At 41.2% G+C, this 22,021-nt stretch overlaps 1 long non-coding RNA gene across 1 annotated transcript; it reads left to right on the top strand.

The window, feature by feature from the left end:
* The first annotated feature begins 7,842 nt into the window (after positions 1-7,842).
* LOC307153726 lies at positions 7,843-13,315 on the top strand. The gene is made up of 3 exons (XR_013820189.1): positions 7,843-7,915; positions 8,896-9,010; positions 13,277-13,315. It is a non-coding gene; the product is annotated as an uncharacterized lncRNA (long non-coding RNA).
* Positions 13,316-22,021: the final 8,706 nt, after the last annotated feature.

The raw sequence follows: 22,021 nt of genomic DNA, 5'->3' as shown, positions 1-22,021 counted from the left end.
AAAGTCTTATACTTTCTTTCCTTTGGAAAGTTAGAAAATGTCCACTTACTGCACATATTTCAGCCACCACTTTCTTGGGAACAGATAAGTGTTGGTGTATTATGTAAAAGTGCACAAAAGAGGAAAACACAATGTCATTACAATGAACTACACTCAGGAAAAATTTGATCAATTACAATGAACTACACTCGGGAAAAATGTGATCAATAAATCAATAACAAAATATTTTTACATTAACATAAGTTTATCAGTTTTCACTTTCACAAGTCAAAGCAATTCATCATTACTCAAGATTTAACAGTTGAAATGACTATATGGCCTTAATTTAATGCAGCAAAAATTATTTTACAGTGTAGGCTAAGATATTTTCTTTTTTTTTTGTCAGCCTTTTTCTTGGTTGCTTTTATAAACAGACAACCATTTATGTCACAGTGCCTTTTATAAAAGAGACTATAATATAACTAAAAATTACCATTATGTAGAATATTTTTGTACTTCACTTTTATTTGTTCCCATGTTCTAGTGTGGTGACTCTGACATTACAATGAACAAAGTAATTATGCAATTATTAAAATACAAATATATAGGCAAATAAGTGATAAAAACATCTAACATGGCCACTTCTAACAGATTTAAATTGTCTGCTACTTTTTGCCAGCCCTCTCTCCTGGCTTTTGCAGACTTTGAGGTGTTCCCTGGCGTTTTGATTAAACATCAAAATTCCGAATAAACTTCGACTATCAGTTCTTGCTCTGCTGAGGAGAAAAACTGAGCGCGTTCTTTGGCCATGCTGAACAGCCAATAGCAGCGTTGCTGATCAATCCCACATGGAAAAAACCTATATAAACATATGTTTTAATATAGGTTTTGATATAGGTTTTTAATATATGTGACATATATAAAATTGGCCGTTTTCCTATATTATATGTACATATATGCACATATATGTTCACCTATATATGCACCTATATGTTCACCTATATATGCACCTATATGTTCACCTATATGTACTTATATGTTCACCTATATATGTACTTATATGTTCACCTATATATGCACCTATATGTTCACCTATATGTATTTATATGTTCACCTATATATATATATATATATATATATACACCTATATGTTCACCTATATGCACCTATATATGCACCTATATGTTCACCTATATGTACTTATATGTTCACCTATATATGCACCTATATGTTCACCTATATGTACTTGTATGTTCACCTATATATGCACCTATATGTTCACCTATATGTACTTACATGTTCACCTATATATGCACCTATCTGTTCACCTACATATGCACCTATATGTTCACCTATATGTACTTATATGTTCACCTATATATGCACCTATATGTTCACCTATATATGCACCTATATGTTTACCTATATATTACTAAAATTGTAAAAAAAAAAAAAATCCCGTATACAAACGGTAAATCTCTGGCAGCAAAGTTTCTAGACGGATTCCGTTAAATTACGGCAAATAACCATTTCACAAATTACAGGCAAAAAACGTAAAAATACAGAATTGACTTTACAGTCAAAATTAAATTACAGTACATTACTGTTGATAATGGCTTATTAAACCGTGGAAAAAATGATAAATGATGTCATATTATATATAAACAAACATTTAACTTTCAGGTTAATCTGTAAATGTAGGGTTTTATAAAGTTATTTTATAATAATGCTGTCTATCTACAGTAATTATCTTTTAATATACTTTTTCTGTGTATAATAACTGTGAAGTTATGTATAAAAATGCAATAAGTACATAAATTCAAATACAAAGTTAGTATATTTACAGTTTTAATTGTTGCATTTCCAATTTTAAAACTTTGACCAATCTCTAATTAAGTACTTAATAATGGCAAATGTACAGTCAATTTCTGTTAAATTAACTAAATGTATAAGTTCAGAATACCTGCATTTACAGTATTACTCATTAAACAAACACATAACATCAAGATACGTGAATGATAGGAAATACAAGCTTAGTATTTAATTTAGAACATGTAAAAATATCCACATTAAAAGGCAATTGCCGTATACCTTTATACTCTAATATAACTTATTTTACACATTTACAATTACATTTTATCCAAAGTGACTTAAAAATTAAGAGAACAATAGAAGCAACACGTGCAGTGACAAGTCCCAGTTAGTGTAGCACAGTACACATAGCAATTATTATTGTTTTTTTTTGTTTTTTAAACAAAGATTTAGTATTATTGGGTCAAGTGTTTATGAAAAGATGGATCTTTAGCGGTTTCTTGAAAATGTGTTGAGTTGGGCAGGTCATCCCACCAGCAGGGACCAGTCCAGGTAAAGGTCAGTGAAAGTGATTTTGTGTCTCTTTGGGATGATGGCACCACAAGGCGCCGCTCACTTGCAGAACACAAGCTTCTGGAGACACATAGATCTGAAGCAGTGAGTTTAGGTCTTGCTGCAGCATCTGGATCAGTTGCAGAGGTTTGACCGATGCTGGAAGGCCTGCCAGGAGAGCATTACAATAGTCCAGTATGGATAGAACAAGAGCTTAGACAAGGAGTTGTGTGGCTCCGATAGGAAGGGCCGGATCTTTCTGATGTTGTATAAGGCAAATCAGCAGGATCGCATGGTTTGGGTGAAAGTGAAACCATAAGCAGTTCTGTCTTGGCAAGGTTGAGTTGAAGGTGAAGGTCATTCATCCAGCAAAAATTTTCCATTAGGTAGGCCGAGATGCGAGCAGCAACCATCAGATCCTCTGGCTGGAATGAAAGGTAAAGATATACGTCATTAAGTGATAGGAAAACCCATGTTTCTAAATGACAGAGCCTAGTTACAATACAATACAAAAAAAAAAATATATATATATATATATATATATATATATATATATATATATATATATATATATATATATAGATGGGTGGAATCTAACACAATTGTGGTCTTACTGTAGCAAAACCAAACCTTGTGCAGTGGCCTCACAAGGATCAAATGAATATTCACATGGGAAAATATAGTATAAAACAAATAAAATTTTCTGCCACTTTTAGTGCAATCATATGGAATCAGAAGACTCGGCCATTACAATATTTTAAATGACTTCTTCCCATACCTTGTTTGCCATGATCATTCTGCTTTCCACTTGACCTGAAATTAGGGGTTTCACAACTACTGATTTTTGCTAGTCGACTAGTTTTGCATAACAGTCGACGACTAGTCGACTAGTTGTTAAATTATGTATTCATTAAATTGACGCATTAACGCATTGAGCATTGTTAAGGAAGACACAGAGGAAGGAGTTCTGGTGAATCATTGGAAATGTATTTTTGAAATTCAGAAATAACAATAAATAAATTCATCAGTTATTATTTTCATCAGCATGTGTTAATACAAAAACAGCAGCATTCATTTAAAACATTCTTGTAATTAAAACATTCTTGTTATGAACCGCGCCACACCACGCGCATCAGCGAACGTTGCAGATATTCATTGCCACATGGCTAGCCTCAGACAATAACATTGTCAACATCACAACTCTGAGTTTTGCATATAGTTTTAACTACATTTTTCAATGCATCTTTAAGCAAATATAATTTAAGCATGTATAGGCCAATATTTTACCTAACGTAACCTCGGTTCTCTCTAGAAGAGGGAACGAGTATTGCGTAACCTGCCGTGCTCGCGCCCGCGCCCCGAGCTGGTCTCGCTTCAGTCGATGAAAACCAGCGTCATTGCCACGAATGGTTGCTGTTGGCAGTGGGTGTTTCATCCTAAGATGATTATCCATTGCAGACGTATTGCTATTGTATTTTAGCACTGCTTTACATAACTTACAGGTAACGGTGGATGTGTCTACATTTTCTGTGAAGTATTTCCACACATAGTATGACCTTGACTGTTTTGGACGCATAGGTACCCGACTAGTCGACTAGTCGATGAAACCAATACCTGAAATCACAATATATATATATATATATATATATATATATATATATATATATATATATATATATATATATATATTTATTTACAACTCAGTATTACATTTACACATGTCAGAATATGTTCAACTGAGACAATGCAAAACCTCAACTTACTTTAAGCCTAATATATGCACATATATGCATTATATAGCTACATGTTGGCAAGCAGATGCAGCCAGAATATGCAATTTATCATGTGGTGTTCATATTCTAGTCTCATGTGCTTTCCTGTATCATCAACAAGTACCGTATTTACTGAATTAGTTTTCTTAACGGTCTTGACAGCCACGTTAACCCTTACGGAAATTAACTATGGTTTAACAAAAAAAAAAAAAAAACCTTGGTAACGTTAGGCCTATTTGTAGTATAACTGTGGTTATTAAAAATGGTAATAAAAATCCGCCAAAAACGTGGTTACTATTTTTTAAGAGAAGAGTTTTCAGCTTTCAGACACTAAATGTCCCTAAATGTTTCAAAATGTAAATTGTCCACTAAATGTTTCAAAATGTCCCGCCATTTAGGCTAAGAGATTGATTTACTGACAGATACTATCGCGTATTAACAAAGATCTTATACACAATTAAACGGACTTTGATATGTATAACAAGTCTACAAAAGCTTGTTTTAGGTCTTTTGAGGTGTGGGTTCAACTGATCTTTCTTAAAACAGATGGAAAATGTAAAGACGCATGCTACATTTTCAGTGTTTTGCCTCCAGCTCTCGCCATTAACTGAACATTTAAAATGCTAACGTTAGCTTGAAAACTGTAACGTAAACTTAACACAAATGTAATATAAAATATCGTTCACATGTAGACTCTTACCTCAGCCGGTGATAGGTTGGGCATGATGTCCGCTGTGACGAACCAGGCCCACTGAAAACGGCATTATTTCCGAAGAATCCAAACTCTAGCATATAGATCAGTGATCCAAACGGACTGACTGACAACAGGGCTCCTGCTCACGGCTGCTCTCAACGAATACGATTGCTTTGAACCACTGTTAATATCACAATCCACTTCACAAGAGTAGACTGAATTCAAATCTCCCGCTTGCCCTTGCCCTTGATACAGATCCAAACTAAAGTCGACTGATGATCAGACAGCTAACCGTTGTGGGCGGGACTAAACAGCGGAAACGTAATGGCGAATTTGAATATGCGTCATTGCGCGCGCGCACACATAGGTATCATATAAAGGCTGTGCGCACACACACACAACACACAAATGTATGTGCAGCAACGGAGATTTGGAAAAATATTAATAAAATTAAATTATGGGAGAATAAGACAATGAAATAATGATTAAAATGAGCATCTATTTTCAAGACAAGATTAAAAGACTATAGCCTATGCATTATGCAATAACAAAGAATTCAATACAGGCCTAGCCTATGTAGGCTACTGTATGTACATATTATTTAACCTTAAAAAAACTCACTTTAACCCCCACATGCTTAATAATCTGTAAGGACAACATATTGAATAGATGCAGATTTCTGCAGTTATACCTTCTTTTCTTTTTCTAATTTCACAGAAAAAAAATCTGTAAAATATTACTTTGTAAAAATACAGACAAGTTCCTTTTAAAAACGTAAAATTGATGTAAAACCAAAATACAAGCAATTACCTGTAAATTTAATAGTGGACCTTTAAATTACAGCAAATATCTGTAAAATAACAGGCATTCACTGTAATGACAAAACGGTAAAATTCTGTAAAACAAAATACAGACCATTACCTGTAAAATTACACTTTTTTTTTTTACAGTGTAGGCAACATAAATAAAAGCCCAAAATGTAGAAATTTACATTATTTATTTACTTAAGAACAATCAAATAGTACAAGAACAAAAAACTGGGAAAAAAAATTATCTTTTTGATCTTCTCAGCTCCGTGAGCTTTGAATTGATAGATGTGCCTATCTGAGCTAGGCATCATGTATGACAGTTGCCAAAGTGAGATATAAGCTACAAAATGACCAGATCCTGCCATGAGCTATATGACATATCTTGTATGTAGGCTACATATAGGGCTTATATGTGGATATAAAGAAGCAATACAGGAGACCTATATGGCCTGTATATGCACATATATGCACCTCAATTTTGCCTATATGTGGCATATATACGCATATATGCAGCATATATATTATCATATATGTGCATATATGCTGTATGCAGCATATATGTACATATAAACTGCATATAGGTTTCATATATGCGCATATATCCTCATATAGGTTCTTTCCATGTGGGATGTTTCTACTATCGATACATATCCCCTTTTAAACCAGCGCATGAACGCGCAATTATCTCAGATAACTCAATCCAGCTATACTAATCATATACGGCAGGTATATTCGAAGAACCTAATTAGCCAGATCATGATTAGCACGATGATATCATCTTGGATGTGTAATTTGATCTCGGATGTTTTAAGCAACGTACGAAGAACGGGCCCCAGGAGTTATAAAATAATAATATAGAGTAAAGAAACGCATTACAAATAAATCCAAACAAAAATGTTACCTCGGGAGAAGGGCCCAACTCAAAACAAAAATACCTCTACCTAAAAAGGGGTTAACATTAACTTACCTACAGTATACAAAACAGAAAACAAAACAACATATCTTCCCTCACTCCCTTACTAACCAATAAACAGGAGAAAAGTTATACGAGACATAAAAGAGACATATTGAAAGGGTTCTCCCCCTTTTCAAATAGTCAATAGCGTTTAGTTTACATCACAGACAGCAAGTCGTACTTGACAGCACCATGGAAATGAATCTGAGCGCTGATACGTTGGATTCAATAGTAACGTTAGAGGTGTGTATAAATTCTAGCCATTTCATTCTGAAAACGGAATAAAAATTGAGCGTTTGAACAACCTAACACACAACTCCAACCCATGTTGCTCCGTGACGTGACAACGGTAGTGATGTTCATTTTTTGTGAACCGGTTGTACCAGTTCACCAAATCAAAGTGAATCGTTCAAAACAGAGTCAGCGCTGATCCAGTTTTCTAAAGTTACTCGCTTTCGGACGTGCCTGACAGTCACTCCGACTCGAAATAAACAATATCCCAGAGTATATACTCCAGTAACTCTGACAGTTAACTGATGGAACTGATGAGCATGAGCAGCTGACACGTTTACTACATACAGTCAGGTACAGCCACGGTCGCTTTGGCCAGGTGGTATTAGAGGGGGCAGGACGCTTCAGATTCTAGAGAGCATTTGATTGGACAGAAGATATGATGAGCAGCTGAAGTCCATGGTGACGTCATAAAAAATACGTGATCCATTTTAGCGGAGGTGAGAGACTAAGTTTTGAATGCTTATATTTCCTAAATGTGAATTTTCCTAAATGTGAATTCCACTGACGTCTTTTACACGTCTAGTCAGGCTGTGAATAGACGTCCACTGACGTCCTTTACACGTCTAGTCAAGCAAGACAGAAAAAACAGGAATTATCTTTATGAAATACACGATTTGTATACAAAGTAAATATATTTACTTTATCTTGTTTAAATAAATTATAATCACAAAGTGCCCAGTGTGTTTAAGTGATTGCAAAACCACTGCATTTTAGTCGTTTTAAGTGGACGTCCAGTAGGTGACGTCCTTTACACGTGCATTTATAGTCCATCATGACCCTCTATGAAATCCTTATGAAATATGCAAATTCAATTATGCTTACACCTTGGTTGATACTGCAATAATTAATTTAAGTGCCCCAAGTAGTTTTTAAGAGGTTCTGAAAAGACGTACACTGACGTGCTTTACACGTCAAAACTGTGCCACCGAGATGTTGTAGCAAATCTCGCGATATTGCGATCCATTTTCCCGTTTTTCTACAACCACGAGGCGAGCAGGATTTGAGGGTGCATTGTTGTGTTGCCGAATTACTAAAAATCTGCTGTTGGGTAAGTACATTTTGTATTATAAATGTGACATTAGACATTCTCTGCTTCAACAGAGTACCCGCCTTCAATGAAGTTAACGCTTGTCAATGGAGAGGGGCCAGACTCTTTATACAAATTAAATGTACGAGAGTCTAGTAGAACCAGGCTAATTTTTTTCTTCCGGTGAGACCAAATTTTTTTATCGGTCGCACATTACACTACCGCATCACGTAACGAACTAAAAACCAACTTATTTTTGAAACAGACACTTGAACTTACATCAGCGTGATAAAAACAACAGCAAATGAAAGAAACCACCTTTGGAAAAAAGATATTTGAAGTGTATTTAATTGTTTAGTTGGTCTCACGTCCCGTTGACTAACACGGGGAGGCAGGGCTTATGACCTATACTAGGACCAGTCACCGGGGGGCGATCGAGACATTTTGGCTTCACTTTTCAGGGCTTGTGCGGCACGCTTGGTTCGGACCATTTCGGATATTTCATGAGTCAGGAGGTGTTTTGCATAAATGTTAACATAATATCCCAAAACGTGAACTGTGATTTACTGTGTTTATATCTTACGCTACCATAAAATTAACTATTTGTGCAGGTGAGGTTAATGCACAATGAAAATAGGCAAGTATCGGGAAGGAGACTAACTTTACCTGATTCCTCACCTATGGCCTCAGCTTTCAATACTTAAGTAATGCTTTATGGCCATGTCTTTTTGCATAATGAATATAAATCCTGTCTGTATGCAAAGAACGAATCTTCAGTTTTTGATCATATTTGGAATGTGTTGGAAGTGTATTATTGTCACTTGGAGGGCAGTTTATGTGCTCTCTATATTAAGGCAGTTAATGGCTCAGGTTTGCTCTGTTAAAAAGTTGCTCTCTAACATTCTCTTACCAATTTTGTAATCACTTCAGTGAAATTTTTAAAATGTGATTTTGTTTGTTGTTCTTGACGAAATTACATTAAGTTGCAATTTTTCTTTCAGGGTCACATAACGAACAGCCATCTGTCACACGTAGAATTTGGGAATCCTTCTCCAGGCCATCTGGCAGAACCAAAGAGACATTGCATTTGTTTCTTGTTTAAAGTCCTTCATAAAGGTGTGTGTTTTTGTTGTTGTTGTTGTTGTTGTTGTTGTTTTTTACCATATAGTTATGGTGTTTATTGATTAAAGTGTCCTTTCTTACCTTAAATATTTTTCACCCATTTGTTTTTAACCTCTTAGCTAGCATCGGCCCGTATACGGGCCGTCGGGGGCGTGGCTATACTTTTATTACTTTTTTAAGCTTTGTTTTATAACGAATATTAAACTCACTATCATAAACTATGCATCATTTGAAAGCTAAAACACTCAAGAATCATGTTCTAAACTTGTTTTTGCAATCAATACACCAGAGAGGAAAGGGTTAAATTAAATGCAAAAGGACTGTTCATGTAAAAATGAGCTAAATGAACCGCAGTACTTAACATTCATATCCTGTGGTTCAGACGAGTTCGGACGAATCCAAGAAACAACAGCATACATTTCAATGTAAGGGTCTACTCTTCAAAATGCATCCCTCTTTTAAATCCTGTGAATGAATTTTAATTAATCAACTTTAATTAATCAACTAACATTTGTTTTTCTTGCAGGAATAACATTCATATGATTTTAATGTGTCAAAACTCTTTGGGGAAAAACTTGTGACTATAGCCGCGTTTCCATTACCCTTCAAATTGCGCAAATTGAAATTGCGAATTAAAAATACGCTCAATGGAAACACGTCAATTTCGCAAAAACTCCCGTTTATCGCAAAAAAGTTTTTACGCTCTCATGAGGTGGTTTTTCAGGCAATTCGAAAAAGGAATATTTCGCAAAACTGCAATGGAAACAGTTTTTGCGCATTTACAGTCACCTGACTTAGAAGACGCGGTGTGTTTGAGGTCCATGTATAGCTACGCAAATAGGCCTAATAATTATTTTATATTATTTTATTTTAACATTTAATAGGCTATATTTAGAAGACGCTTTTATGCAAAAAAAGAACAAAGCGTGAGGAGCGCGCACTGCATGGCACAGAGGCGCGGGCGTGAACACTTGCATTTTCCTATCAACAGTGGAAACAACTTAAAAATACTCTATCATTTCTGGCCATACAGAAAATAATAATACATTATTCTCAACTACTTTTATTTGTGTAAACTCACAATAACAAAATAAAACGTTGTGCTTTTGTAAAGTAAAAGAAAACAATCAGACGCACTTTCATGATCTCCGTAAACTGGAGCGCGAGAACTGAAACAAAATATAGGCTAAAGCTTGAAATGTCCACTTTAAAACGAACAAATTCGAATCGAAAGCTAATACCTTCTGATTTTGTAATTCGTATGAAAGGTGCATTTCTCTCTAAAAGCGCATCTGCTTAACAGCGGAGATGGAGATGTGATTTTAGCCAAAACAATAGTTTATTAATAATATGAATGGCTCTTCTCATTCAGCACTGCGGGAAAACATCAATTCCAGGTTCTAATTTGGCCTTAGAAAACCAGTAAAATCGAGATGTTTTCCATATTAATATGTGACTATTTTAAATGTTTAATAAAGGGGCAAAAAGTCCTAAACAAAAATCTGAAAATTCTTCGATATTTACTTTTTTTTGCGCAGCAGTTGGTGTAGCCAGTTCAAATTAAAATTTTGGTGTTCAACTTTGCGTTTTAAAAAGACAACAACCGTTCATTTTTCGTTTTTCAACTACGGGTTAAAAAAGGAAAAACGAATGGACACAAAATAGCCTACATGGATCGTTTGGACAGAATACGAGACAGAGTTCTTTATTAAATTCATTAAAAAAATAATAATAATTAGACTATAGGAATACTGGATTCTAAATCTCAAAGAAATGCCACAATCAAAACCTCGGAGCAGAAATGAGGGCGAAACACCCAGAAACTCCATGTGTCGTTCGCATTATAAGGGTCTTTCCCTGATGCTTGGATAACACGCCACGTACTCCTTCCATTAATAATAATAATGTCTAATGCGTTGGCTGTGATATGTTATAAACCAACTTCAGTTGCCGTGATTTTTGGAATGACTTATCGCGAGAGAAAAAAGGACGTTTTAGTCGCATAACATCGGTTAATGGAAACGCCGTCATTTCGCAATAGTTTTTTATCGATATTTAGATAATAGCGCAAAACATTTGCGCAAATCTGTAATGGAAACGCGGCTTATGAGTGTATGTGTCTGGGTATTAATACAGAAAGGGGAAGTAAAACTAGACAGTCTGTTAGAACAAATTAAGTCATCTTTAAAACCTTGTGATAAGTAATCACAAGATCAAAGTTTGCTTTACCTAGTAACAGAGGGGTTTGCATATGAAGAACCAATCAAATAGTGGGGAAATTATGTAATGCAGCATGACATTTATGCCATACCCTGATTCTATAAAAACTGTTGTATATGTGTTTTTCGGTGGGATTCTCAATGAAATTTGTCTGAGATCCTCCGGCCTTGCTTCTTGGGAGAGATTCCCTGAGAACTGCTCGGGAAGATCTCCTGGCCGTGATTAAAGCATTTAAAGGACATTTGCAGGTCTGTTTGTCAATTTATTCCTGCGCAGGAAGCTAGTTTAGGTAGGAAGCTAGTTTAGGAAAGAAAACTAGTTTAGGGAAATCGAGTCAGAAGAGCTGGTGATCTATAGAGTGGGGACGTCAGGGACGGGAACCAATAAATAGAGCCAGGTAGTCCGGTGATCTATAGAGTGGGGACGTCAGGGACGGGAACCAATAAATAGAGCCGAAAAAGTTAGATTAGGTAAGATATCCAAGTGAGGACGTCGCCAGGAGACGAGACTCAGATATCAGGTAACCAAGTGGGGACGTCGCCAGGAGACGAGACCCAGGTACAGATAGTTAGGTTTAGGGAAGAAATCCACAACAATCCAAAACAACGAAAAAATAGGGGAAAAAATGAAATATCCTCCTTTGTTTGCATGAGCGTTTTCAAGATAGAGTTCGTATCATGTTCATTTTCAATGAAATGTCGATTCTAATCCGTATTCCAACTCTCAAAAGCCATTTCACCCCCGTAGTTTTGAGACTTCCGGATCGATTGAGACATTCCACTGCTCTCTTCTTCAATCACAGGCTTTGTTTTAGACCAAAACAGTAAGAGAGTGCCTGACAGGCTGCGCGCGCTGTCAATCTCGCACCTGGGTTTTCGATTGGATAAAAGCCTGGATAAAGCCGGCCAATGTCCAGTCAGTTCAGTTTTGATTGATGGAAGTATTAGCCAACTAAAATCGATTGCAGTGATAGACAGTTTATGCAAGCATATTCGTCAAATTCAAGTGCGCAATGTTTTCATTCACATGAGCGCTTTCGCCACTCGCGCGACGCACACACATAGTTCGCCGACCATTGACTGTAAACACACATATACACGCGATGTTTTGACACATGGAGCTTGCATAAATGCACGGATTAACTCCAAAACATATATCTGAGCATCTCTATCATGGATCGTCGACTACAGAAGAGATTTGGAGGTGTTTTTGATGAAGATGAAGATGAAGAGGAGCAGCGACGAAGAGCAGCAGAAAGTAATAGGATATTCATTATAATTATCAGTTTATTGCAATTTATTTGAGTAAAAACCACAATTTGTAATTACAAATGTTCTAAAACATTTATTGTTTTCTTTTTATATATTTTGTACATTAGTTTGAAAACGATCACTTCTGGAATGTCTATACATGTAGTGAGAAATCACTGTTTTTGCTATTAGAATTGTTCAAAATAAAGGGAATTTTGTTCAAATGTTCACATTTTGTGCTGAAATCGTTTTTTTCTTGTGTGGTTTGAAGGGCAGAACAGTTCTGAATTGATATACATGTATGTAGTAGGCCTATGTAGTGTTTACTCCTTATGTCAAGGTGTTGGGTGCCAGGTGTCCATTTGGAGTCTCCAAATTGCATTTTGGAAAGGACGCCTATACTTTTCTTGAATAAAAGCTTACAGAAACTACATTTTTGGGAGTATCATCCTCAAATTTGAATCTAAACATGGTCAGACATTCAGTTTTATCTTTATGGTGTTTTCAGGCCCTTAACATAAAAGTCTGATCATTTTTTCCCTAAGTGAAGTTAATTCAAAGAAATCGTGAGTCACTTTCATGTAAATTTGACCTTGTTTTATTCTGTTTCTATGCTACTTTGAGTTATAATGACTCTTGTGTAACTAAGTTTCAAGTGTCTAGTTTAAAAAAAGATCAGAGTTATGAATGTGGACCATAGGGTTTAAGAGCTACAGACATTTGTATTTGGGTATGTCATTTTCTGAAAATTCTCAAAAATAGGGGCGCTGGTTAAGAGGTTTGTCTCCAGTTCCAAATTCTGCATTATCATCCCAGTCCCAGAGGACACCTCATTATATGTGAGAACTTTGCAATTTGCATCTTATTTTATACACAATATACCTTAAATACAAACATACATTTTTCTAAATATTTGTTCATACAGTTACAAATATAGAGCCTATAATGTCTGTCATTGCTCAAGAAAAAGCTAAAGTACAGCCAGCTAATTTCAAAGTAACTAATGCAGTATTACACGGTGACGTGTACATTTGAACAGCAGTCTTATCGCTTCACAATTTAAAATATGTAGACCAGGTGTAGCCAACCCTGGTCCCCGAGAGCCACTGCCCTGCTTGTTTTCCAACTATTCCTGCCCTTCCAGCTTCTGACTGACAGCACACCTGATCCATTATTAGTCAGCAGGAAGTAGGGCAGGGATAGTTTGGAAACAAGCAGGAGAGTGGTTCTCGAGGACCAGGGTTGGCTACCTTGGATTTAGTCATTGTGAATGATTATTATATGGCTACAATAGTTGACTATGTCCAATTGGATTACAAGAAGTCTAAATCTTTGCTACATCCACAAAGTAGTTAAAATAAAACAATATTGTTTACTGTTTTTATTTAACTACCCTCTTATTTAAGTTTGTGTGTGTTTTGTTTTCATTAACAGAATTTCCTAATGTTGTTTTGCTTTTGCCTCTTGACCGCTGCACCAGTCAACTATATGTCGATGACTTTTCAACAACAGCGTCGTTTCCCGGTCAACTATAAATCAATGACTTTTCAACACATTCAGCGATCGCCCGGTAAACCAAATATCAATGCTTAATCAATCATACAGATAACTATAGATCAATGTTGTTTCAATATTGTTGCCATCAACATTAATAACGTACTCGGTTACTAATGTAACCTCGGTTCTCTCTAGAAGAGGGAACGAGTATTGCGTAAGGTTAGCTTACGCATCGGGAAAGTCTTCTTTCTTCGAGATCTGAAGCCAAAAAATTATCCTTAATTTTGTATACATTGTCAACGCAGTGCAGCAGCCGACAGACCTAGGCAGGCTGTATAAGCGTGCTCATTGGCTGCTCGGCGGCAACTGCTTAAGCCTATCGGTGAGCGCTCTGAACGCGGCAACCAATCAGTTTCACTTCGCGCCCTCCACACCCTTCTAACCGTCAGAATGGGTGTGGCCAGCGTGTATATATTCAGCGCTCATAGGCTAAAATTCTGGTTTTCGCAGTCTGAAGCGCAAAAGCTCGTGGCGCGACACGGCAGGTTACGCAATACTCGTTCCCTCTTCTAGAGAGAACCGAGGTTACATTAGTAACCGAGTATGTTCTCTTACGAGAGGTCTCTCGTATTGCGTAAGGTTAGCTTACGCATCGGGAACCCTTTGTCAACGCCGTGTGCGCCGAGCATCCAGCCCATGAATCCCAGGGAAACCGGGGAAAACACTCTGCTGGGAAATGTGGCCGGTCGGAGAGACGGGCCAGCGCAGTACAGGCACTTCATGCAGCATATGAAATAGAGCGGCGCGGCCGGTCTATAAACATATAACAGTACAAACAGTAGGGCCGGCAGAGCGAGCCCATACAGTACATAAGCACTCATAAGGGTAGGAGAAAAACGACATAGTCGGTCTCACATGAAGGGAAAAATTCCCGCGCGACAGAGAATAATACGGGCGGCCAGCAGCGCGGGCCAGCACCGACAACAGCGCGTAACGGGAAATAGGAAACAGAGCGGATCAGCCGGTCTGAGTCAAACACTTCACCCTGAGTATAGTACCAGAATAGCGCCAGCATATGAACGTAGTCTGCACACGAGAAATGGGCAGAGCATACATGTCACTTATGCTGACAGTATTTTTGCCAGTAGGGCAGGAACTTCCAGGTTATAAAACCTCACGAATGTTGACGGGGAGGCCCAGCCCGCCGCCATACAAATACCGTGATTAGAAATTCCGCTGGACCAGGCCCACGACGAGGCCATGCCTCTAGTGGAGTGGGCTCTGATGCCCAGAGGGCACTACAGGTGTCTGGAGGCATAAGCTGCTGCTATCGCGTCCACTATCCACCTGGACAAGCTCTGCTTCGAGGCGGCAAGACCCTTGGTGCGTCCGCCGAAGGAAACAAAGAGCTGCTCTGAACGCCTGAAAGCGGCGGAGCACGTGATGTAAACTCTCAGCGCCCGGACAGGGCATAGGAGGTTATCACTGTCCCCACTGTCGGATGCTGGCAGAGCCGAGAGGGACATAACGTGTGCCCTAAACGGGGTTCCAATCGCTTTGGGGATGTAACCGTGTCTCAGTCTGAGAATGACTTTCGAGTCATTCGGCCCGAACTCAAGACATGCAGGGCTAACAGATAGCGCGTGCAAATCACCCACTCGTTTGACTGAAGACAGAGCTATCAGAAAAACGGTTTTAAGCGACAGATACTTTAGATCCGCGGATTCAAGCGGTTCAAAGGGAAAAGCCTCTAGGGCCGCTAGGACCAAGGACAGATCCCACGAGGGAACCGAGGGGGGCCGCGGGGGATTCATCCGTCTAGCTCCTCTGAGGAAGCGGATAATGAGCTCATTCCTTCCCATTGCCCGGCCGCGCGTCGTCTCAGCGAACGCTGCAATAGCGGCCACATATACTTTGAGCGTGGAAGGGGATCTGCCCTTTTCCAACAGCTCTTGTAAGAAGGAGAGCACCCGCGGGACCCCGCATGCGCGCGGATCCAAGTTTTTAGTAGCGCACCATTTAGAAAACACCGACCATTTAGACGCGTAGAGCCGTCTCGTGGAGGGGGCTCTCGACTGTGTGATCGTGTTCACGACCCCTTCTGACAGGTCAACGGGTATCCGTTGATCACCCATGCATGCAGCGACCATCGCTCTGGATGGGGATGCCAGATCGATCCACCGGCTTGGGAGAGGAGATCCTTTCTCACCGGGATCGGCCATGGGGGTGAGTGCGACAGCCTCACTAGCTCTGGGTACCAAGTTTGGTTTTCCCATCGCGGGGCTATAAGCAGCACTGAGTGGTGCGTTTCTCTGATCCTCGAAATGACCTGTGGCAACAGGGAGATCGGAGGAAAAGCATACAGCGGGAGGCTGGGCCATGTCTGGGACAGCGCGTCCTCGCTCTTCGAATAAAACTTCGGGCATTGAGCATTGTCTTTCGACGCAAAGAGGTCGATTTCCGCTCTGCCGAATAGGCGCCAGAGAAACTGGACTGTCTGGGGGTGCAGAGACCATTCTCCCGGGGGAATGTTGTCCCTGGACAGTCTGTCTGGACCGACATTCAGGTGGCACGTGCGCGGCTCTCAGCGAGCGGTAAGCCCACACGAGAAGGCGTTCTGTCAGCCTGCACAGATTCCTGGATCTGACACCGCCCTGTCGGTTCACATAGGATACCACGGACGTGTTGTCCGAGCGGACTAGCACATGGTGATCCCGTATGAATGGGAGGAAGCGCCTGAGCGCGTTCTCGACCGCTATCATCTCCAAACAGTTTATGTGGAGGCATTTTTCCCGGTCTGACCATAGGCCAAAAGCCGGTTTGCCCTCGAACAGAGCGCCCCAGCCTGAGGTGGAAGCGTCCGTCGAGATAACTTTGCGGTGTGAGATAGCTCCCATTGTCACTCCCCGCTGGTACCAGTCGGCCGCTAACCAGGGCTTCAGAGCTGAAACGCAGCTCTGAGTCACTCTGATGCGAATACCGCAGGAAGCCCATGCTCTGTGAGGCACTCGGGCATTCAGCCAGCGTTGTAGCGGGCGCATTCGTAAAAGACCCAGCCGAAGCACTGCTGCGGCTGAGGCCATACAACCCAGTAACCTCTGAAATGTTTTGAGAGGTACGGTGCTGCCCGGCCGGAGGAACGCGGCCAGGCGTCGAATGCAGCGCGCGCGCTGTGTCGACAGGCGGGCCGTGTACTGATATACCTGACCGTCGAAGGCGAATCTCAAGAATGGCCTGTGACGGGGTATTATCTGGATCTGAAAAGCACGCGTCTTTTAGATCGAGAGATATAAACCAGTCCCTCGGGCGAATTTGCGCGAGAATTTGTCTGGTTGTGAGCATTTTGAACGGTCTTCTCATAAGAGCCTTGTTCAAACGTCTCAGATCCAAAATTGGTCTGAGAGCTCCGTCCTTCTTGGGAACGAGGAAATAACTGCTGTAAAAGCCCGACTCGCTCATGGAAGGGGAAACCGGTTCTATAGCCCTTTTGCACAGAAGCGTAGCTATTTCTGCTCGAAGTAGATGTGCTACTTCCCCATTCACTCTGGTCTCGATACGCGCTTGAAAGCGCGGAGGGCGGCGAGCGAACTGCAGAGTATAGCCCTGTTTTACTGTGCTTAGCACCCGTTCTGATGCGCCTGGAATAGCTTCCCACGCTTTTGCGTGTGCAGCCAGGGGCAGAATGGCCTCCGGGCTCCGATCGCCGCGCATCGCGGGCTCGAGAGCTCGAAACGGAGGGGCGGGCGCGGCGCGCGCTCTTGGTGCTTAGATACGGCGGATCGCACGCAGCGATAGCTGGCCGTTTTACACACAGTGTCCCGGTGGCTTTAGACGGGGAACATAAAGTGTGAGGCGCGACGCGCAATGGCGGCGTCGGGGGCGAAAATGTTCGTTAGTATGTGTGAGCGCTCGAGGGCGGGCACAGGACTTACATTCAGGGGCGGGCGCGGCGCGCGCGCTCTTGGTGCTTAGATACGGCGGATCGCACGTAGCGATAGCTGGCCGTTTTACACACAGTGTCCTGGTGGCTTTGGACGGGGAACATATAGTGTGAGGCGCGACGCGCGATGTCGGCGTCGGGGCGAAAATGTTAGTTAGTATGTGTGAGCGCTCGAGGGCGGGCACAGGACTTACATTTAAAACATGACCGGTCGTGCGAGGCCGTGTGACAGAGCGGGCAGTGAGTAGGTGTGGGCACGGAGAAGTGGACACGTGACCTACTTTTAACACTAAAGCAGCTTTTGCCTGCTTCATGAGAGTGGGCTCTGTGAGAGACACGGGATGTATAGTGCTTGTGTACAGGGGTGAGCACAGAACGTGGGCACATTCACTGTACTAGAAACACATACGGCGTCAGCCGTGCAACCAGACATTATGCTCTTTTGAAATTTCTCTGGGTTGCCGTGAGAACGGCGGATGCACGCAGGCGAGCGGGTAGATATACCGGCTCCTTGACTGCGAGGTAAACAGCTGCAGTAGCCGTGGCAACGGGGACTGACAGAGCGTTAAGCTTCGACGGTGGTCCAGCCGCAGGGCTGCGGGATTTAACCGTCTTTTCTTCTCTCGTGTTTAGACGCTCAAAAATACTCGAGCACCCTGAGAAGGTGTGGTGCGAGAGGCGGGTTCGCTTTCTGTAAGTAAGAAAGACTGGCCGCGAGCTCGGAGAAGCGAACAGCATAAACATTATCTGCCGCGAGAGCGGGGACCGAACCCGGGTCTCTGGCTTGACAGTCTAGGATTCCGCCACTGAGCCACAGGGGAGAATACATTAGTACTCGGTTAGCGTCATCATGTCTTGTGACGGCGTTTGCTTGCAGGCGAGTGTGTATTTATAACAGGCTCGTATACTGCAATAGTAACAATTCCAGTCGCCTGAACTTAAGAGGGGACTGAGAAATGTGTGAGAAATGGAGGTTATAGTCCAGGCCACGGCGGGACGAAAACACTCTGTTCCCCTTTCACCGGTGAGTGACGCACGAGGACGGAGTAGCTTTCTTGTAACGTAAAGAGAGCTCCAAGACCGTCCGCTCCTGCCATCCCTTGTGAGCGGCGCAGTTTGCGCGGCTCGAACAGAGGGAGAGGAAACTCGCTCCGAGACCGTCCGCTTCTGCCATCCCTTGTGAGCGGCGTAGTTGCACGGCTCGAACAGAGGGAGAGTACGGGTATCTATCACATTCGCCTCATCTCCTGACGCGGCGGCGGCGCGGGCGAGAGCCGGCGGTTGAGCGGCCGGGAGGGAGAGGGCGAGAGAGAGCTCGAGGGAGAGGTTCCGGCGAGCTCCTCAGTCACAACAGTCTCCGGTGGTCGCTGCGAGCGGCGCTTCTTATTGCGCGGCCCGGCAGGGACAGGCGGAGCGACAGCTTGGTCGAAAGCTTCAAGTCGAGCCCGCAGGGTCGACATTGAAAGCTCTTCACACTCGGAGAGTGCGGTGGCGGCGTGCCCGCGGCCCAGGCGGAGAGCGCAGAGAGGTGGCGGTCTCCGTTGCTGAGCGGGGCGCGGCACGAGCCGCAAAAACGAGGCGTTTTTGTAAACGTTTTGCTCTTTTAGAATACACACAGAAACAGTAATAAAGTAAAGGATATGTCGCCGGATAGCGTAGCAGGCACGGATGGCTGAAGGCGGCGAAGACGGCCGGCTTCCTCAGGCACTGTCCTAAGCTTGCTGGTCGCTGGTATCAACGGCGGCGGCTCTCAAGATCCAGCGATGCGAAGAGCGTCGCTGAAGACAAGAAAATCAGAATTTTAGCCTATGAGCGCTGAATATATACACGCTGGCCACACCCATTCTGACGGTTAGAAGGGTGTGGAGGGCGCGAAGCGCCCTCATTGGTTGCCGCGTTCAGAGCGCTCACCGATAGGCTTAAGCAGTTGCCGCCGAGCAGCCAATGAGCACGCTTATACAGCCTGCCTAGGTCTGTCGGCTGCTGCACTGCGTTGACAATGTATACAAAATTAAGGATAATTTTTTGGCTTCAGATCTCGAAGAAAGAAGACTTTCCCGATGCGTAAGCTAACCTTACGCAATACGAGAGACCTCTCGTAAGAGAAAATCAGGTTTTCATCGATATGGTAATGGTGATTCAACATTTATTTTGCATTGAAATTTCAATATCAACCATAATGATGATTCAGATTGAAAAACAATGTTTATTCAATGATGGCTTGCTGTCTGGGACATTTGGCAGCAACACATCTTATAAACATCCAGAAGAATTAAAAAAATAAACCCATTTAGACGTCCAGGGACGCGCAGAAAAGACATTGAATTCACGGCAAGACGACGTCAAAGACGTCGGTTCAACTTTCATTTTGGAACTATTTTTCAACCATGACGGGACGTCTCGGACGGACGTCTTTTCAACGGTCATTAAACGTCCAAATGTTTGCTGGGAACTGACTCGTAACGTGTGCAATATGTCACAATCTCCCGAGTGTCCGAACTTGCACCGTGTACGCCCGCCTTGAGGCTCAAGTGAGCGTGACAGATTGCGCACAATATCATATATAGTTATATCGATATATAAAGCACTATTAAAACAAAGTAATGGTATTTTTTTCTAATACATAGCTATATAATTCTCACACATCGTTGATCTCCGTTGATAAGTTTTTTTTTTTTTTTTTTTTTTTGCAACTGGACATTTTCTCTGCTTTAATGTATTTCTATAATAAAAGACATGAGATATGATATGATATGATATGATATGATATGATATGATATGATATTATATGATATGATATGATATGATTGATATATAATACATCTTACCTTTCAAGTAATGTGAAAGCAAAATGACTAAACAAAAAAACTTTTACAGCCATGTTATCTTTACAAGCAAACTGTAATTTAGTTTAATCAGTCTTTATTTGTATTATATAATTAGCATCAAACAAACTTATTCACAGTGATTAAAGATTATTAAATGAAAAGATTGAAAAACGATTGCACAACCACCAAATAGGTGGTGATATGCTCTATGTAAATAAACATTTTACAAAAGAAGAAGAAAGAATTATTATGGCACACTTTTTCTTAGCATCCGTCTCCATGGTGACTCGTCGATTCTTCTCTGTTGAGAATGTCTTATGTGTTAACCACGAACATACCCTGACTTGGATGAACTTACTCTCGGACGTGTTTTTGGAACCAGCATACCTCGAGTAAGCAAGGTTTGGGTGAATCAACCAAGAGTTCAGGGTATGTTTGACCGTAAGATAACCTTGCTTTCTGGAATACACCCAGAATATAATTAAAAACGACTAACAACAATCAGTGTAATGACAATTTTATTCTTTGCATGAAAACACTTGAATTAGCCTAACTGAACACTGGGGGCCCTATTTTAACGATCCGAAATGTAAGTATCAAACGCGAAACGCAAGTAACTTTGTGGGCGGATCTTGGGCGCTGTTGCTATTATACCGGCGGGATAAATGACTCTTGCACCCGATGCAAATCTAAAATGGGTTGGTCTGAAGTAGCTACATTACTCATAGGTGTGGTTTGGGCGTAACGTGAAATAAACCAATCAGAGCGACATCTCACCTTCCCTTTAAGAGCAGGTGCGCTTGTTCCATGGCGGACTGCTATTATAACGGCGGACTTGCCAGGCGCACCCCAGGAGCGGTTCACAGCCGAGGAGACCGACGTTCTCATCAGGGCTGTAAAAGACAGAGAAGTGACGTTGTATGGGAATGGGAGAAACCCACCCAAATAAGCTTAGGTTAAACAGGTGTATAATAATTTTGGTAAATGTGTAAGCTAGATTTATGCCTATTTTTTCACATCTTCATGGACACCACAATGATTTCCCTCATGTGGAATATTTTTCCTTTTAATTATGTATGGTTTGCAAAAATGGCAACTGTCTGTGTGTAGATAAGAGAAGCAAAGTGTATGCGTGTTGTGCGTATGTAGCGTACATTATGGCCAAGCATGCGCCCTTAAAATAGCATCTGAACGCGCCACTGACTTTAGACTAGGTTTCTCCTGGTCAGTGGCGGAATTGTTTTCCGGAACTGCAAAATAGCACCAGGGA

This window comes from Squalius cephalus (genome assembly GCF_949319135.1).
Source record: "Squalius cephalus genome assembly, chromosome: 25".
In the NCBI taxonomy this organism is placed as follows: Eukaryota; Metazoa; Chordata; class Actinopteri; order Cypriniformes; family Leuciscidae; genus Squalius; species Squalius cephalus.
This window is presented reverse-complemented; position numbering and strand designations above follow the sequence as displayed.